Source organism: Sturnus vulgaris, chromosome 18, assembly GCF_052056855.1.
Source record: "Sturnus vulgaris isolate bStuVul1 chromosome 18, bStuVul1.hap1, whole genome shotgun sequence".
In the NCBI taxonomy this organism is placed as follows: domain Eukaryota; kingdom Metazoa; phylum Chordata; class Aves; order Passeriformes; family Sturnidae; genus Sturnus; species Sturnus vulgaris.
The window spans coordinates 8,355,857-8,359,416 of NC_142260.1; the positions used below are offsets into that span (position 1 = coordinate 8,355,857).

Consider the following 3,560-nt stretch of genomic DNA (forward strand, 5'->3'; position numbering starts at 1 on the left):
AGAACACAAAAACCAATCTAGAAAAGACAACTGCTTAGATTGGAAATGTTTATATTAAGAAATATTTTTAGGCAAATATTTTAAACAGTTATTTCCACCAGAAAGGATTACCAGAAAAGAGAGAAGATGGCAATATGTGTTGCACCTCTTACTAGCTATGAAACACATAGAAAACTTTAGTTTACTTCTACAGAACCATTCTAGGTAGTCTGCCAAAATCTTAGCACAAAAGCCCCATTTCCCTACTGCCAGCTAAGGGGGCCTCAAGGGAAACCGTGCACCCAAACCTGCATTTCCTTCCCTTGTTCTCCTGGGCTATAAACGGTGCAGTTTGCAGTTCCTGCAGCCTCAACATGGAGCTGCCTGTTGGGGACTTGCCTTTCAATTTTGCTTTTTCCTTGCATCCAGAAATACCTTCAGTGCCTTCATGTGTCAAAACGATTTTCCATCAAATAAGTATTTTTTTTGAAAATTACCCAGACATTTTCTAACATTCAGTAATCTGCTGAGTCTGGAGATGATTATTTATTTGAGCACAGATTTTCCTTTCTCTTAATTTTTGCACAGTGCATTGCACAATAGGAGCCTAATTATATTAATGGTTCTCTGCCTCTAAAGTCTGTAACTCATTTCAGAGACTTGGGCATCTCCATCTGTGGCAAGTCTCTAAGAATTTATTATTCTAAAAGAAAATAAAAACTAATATCCTAAAGCACAACATTTAAGGATCTAGAAGATCTCTAAGAATCTCCTTGAGACAGTGACAGAAATACATTGGCTCACAGAAACTAATCTGCTTCTATGAATTCTCATTTTGTTTCCAGACAGTATCTGATACATGATATCTAGAAGAACTGCACTCATCTAACCTACACATACATTTATCACACATACACTGATAGTGATAAACTAACACCAGCATTCTGGTATAGTAATATATTATATTTAGTAATATAGTCATTAGCGACCTGAATTTGGAAGATGAGAATTTAGGATACAATGTTTGCAAACTCAACAGAATCACTCAAAACACTAAGTTACTCGAGGGGAAAAAAACCCCACTGTATGGGAGTTTACACTTCTAAATGTTGTTGAAGAATACTCCTGACAGCAAGTGTGGGGAAAAAAAAAAAAATGGTTGTCAATAGTGTATTTTAAATCAATGAGCTGTTGCAGTATTGGAATTTGATGATGTTTGTACCCTTTCTGACAATTAAGTGCTTGCCTGTGCTTGCTTTCCCTGATGAGAGTCTGTAAACTTTGCTGTTGCAATATTTCAGGCTGCTGATGAAAAAGCCTGAGGAAGACTGGACATACTTCTTTGAAATACACAGCAGGATTTCTCAAAAATGAACCAACAAAAGCTAGAGAGAACTCTCCTACAGAACCAAAACCAAGATAAAACTCTGTGCATTACAAGGGTAAATGTATTCTGACATCTGGGAAATGCTCAGATACGATTAAAATGGAGGATGAAAAAATTATCAAATACAGGCAGTCCATACACACATATGGTTCCCTCAACAAGTATTTATCCTTTATTGTTTTATTCCCCCTAATGTGTATTACATTAGCTTACACAATGGCAGGACAACTTGCCATGGTTCTTTGCCATGGTCTCCATTACAAGATACAGGCATTGCATTAACTTATTTGCAGAAAATCACTTGGTGAAAGTGCACATCAAAGTTTTTCTGTCTCAGATGAAAGGCTGAAGGTTGGTGTAACAGAAATTGACGATGGTCTCAGACTGGTAATTTCATGGCAAGGAGACAAACAGGAAGTCTTCCGTAGCAACATGCTATCAGAAAATTTAAAAATTCTTTCCCACAAGGTTTTCTTGGTATTTTATCATTGATGACATTTCCGTGAATACCCTTTGTGCAAAAGACGGAGCACTGCACTACAAAGCCTGTAATGAAAAGCAATCCCAATTAAAGCTGATTTCATTTATAGATAACACAGGAAAAACTGGAGCAGAAACTTAAACCTCTCCTTTACTATATACAGAACTTTCTTGCTAAGGATAGTGCTCTAGAATTTTTTCCATCCTTCTGCTTTTAACACACCTGTAAAAGAAGATTTCTGCCAGCATGTAGCAATCACTACAACCTTTGAAAAGAGATGATGAAACAAACCTGCAGTGACAGCAGATAGCTCGAACCAATGATGGAGGCTTGCATTTCTGGCCATAAAGTATCTGAAAAGGAAGCTTTCATATGTTTTACTTATTTTTATATTTACTTAAACAAAAGAAGCTTGATATTTCAAGCCTTGTGACCCTCATCCCAGAACTGGATGCAGCACTCCAGGTGGGTGTCACAAGAGCTGGGCAGATGAGGAGCATCCTCTCCCTCACCCTGCTGCCCACGCTGCTTTGGATGCAGCCCAGGCCATGGCTGGCTTTTGGGGCTGCAAGGGCAGGTGGGTGGTCATCAGCCTCTCATCCATCAGCAGCCCCAAGTCCCTCTCAGAACAGCTGTTTATTATAACACTCAGCACAAGGCAGCCTCACCACACAGCCAAGGCACTGGCATTCCCTAGTGCAAGTATAAACCACCAAGGCCACCAGCAGCACTGCCCTCAGCTCTCCTGGAAACGGCACCCGCTCCACAAACGATGGCCAGTGTTCACTCCTCAGGCAGAACCATCGCCTTCTCATCTGAGAAATGTGACAAGATTAGAGGGTTTCTATTAGAATTAGAATTATTAATCATCCTTGAGCCAGCTCAGGCCTTTAAAATACTTTAAACCAAAAAGGAGTGTTTAGTTTTACCCTGCAAAGGGTATTTAATTAAGAAAAAAAAATTCCAGAAACCATTGCGAAGCTGCCCAGGGAAGCAGTAGAGTCACCAAACCTGGAGGTATTTATCAGGCTAATGGCTGGATTGGATGATTTCAGAGCACTTTCCAAGCTGAAGGACTCGGTGGCAGTGGCAGCCCGAGCCACGTATCCCATAGGATCACCGCCCGCCATGGTGCCCCACGAACGGTGCCCCACAGGAACGCCACCCTCGCGGTGTCCCAGGCAGGACCGTGTCCCACGGGCACTCCTCCCTCACGGTGTCCCAGACAGGACCATGTCCCACAGGCACTCCTCCCTCACGGTGTCCCACGAGCACTCCACCCTCACGGTGTCCCAGACAGGACCGTGTCCCGGGCTCTCCTCCCTCACGGTGTCCCGGGCTCTCCTCCCTCACGGTGTCCCGGGCTCTCGTCCCTCACGGTGTCCCACGGGCTCTCCTCCCTCACGGTGTCCCACGGGCACTCCTCCCTCACGGTGTCCCAGACAGGACGGTGTCCCGGGCTCTCGTCCCTCACGGTGTCCCGGGCTCTCCTCTCTCACGGTGTCCCGGGCTCTCGTCCCTCACGGTGTCCCGGGCTCTCCTCTCTCACGGTGTCCCGGGCTCTCCTCTCTCACGGTGTCCCGGGCTCTCCTCCCTCACGGTGTCCCGGGGCAGCGCTCCCACCGCCTCAGCGCGAGGCCTTTCCCAGCAGGGAGCGCGGGCTCACAGCACCCCCTGCCGGCCCGGCGCTCACCGTCAAACTCACCGAGGCGC

The 3,560-nt window shown here is 45.1% G+C and overlaps 1 long non-coding RNA gene across 1 annotated transcript; it reads right to left on the minus strand.

Annotated features, from left to right (window-relative positions):
• Positions 1-1,530: 1,530 nt before the first annotated feature.
• LOC148221743 (uncharacterized) lies at positions 1,531-3,187 on the minus strand. Its single transcript, XR_015807472.1, has 3 exons — positions 2,516-3,187; positions 2,139-2,200; positions 1,531-1,912 (listed from the first exon to the last, which is right to left on the minus strand). It is a non-coding gene; the product is annotated as an uncharacterized LOC148221743 (long non-coding RNA).
• Positions 3,188-3,560: the final 373 nt, after the last annotated feature.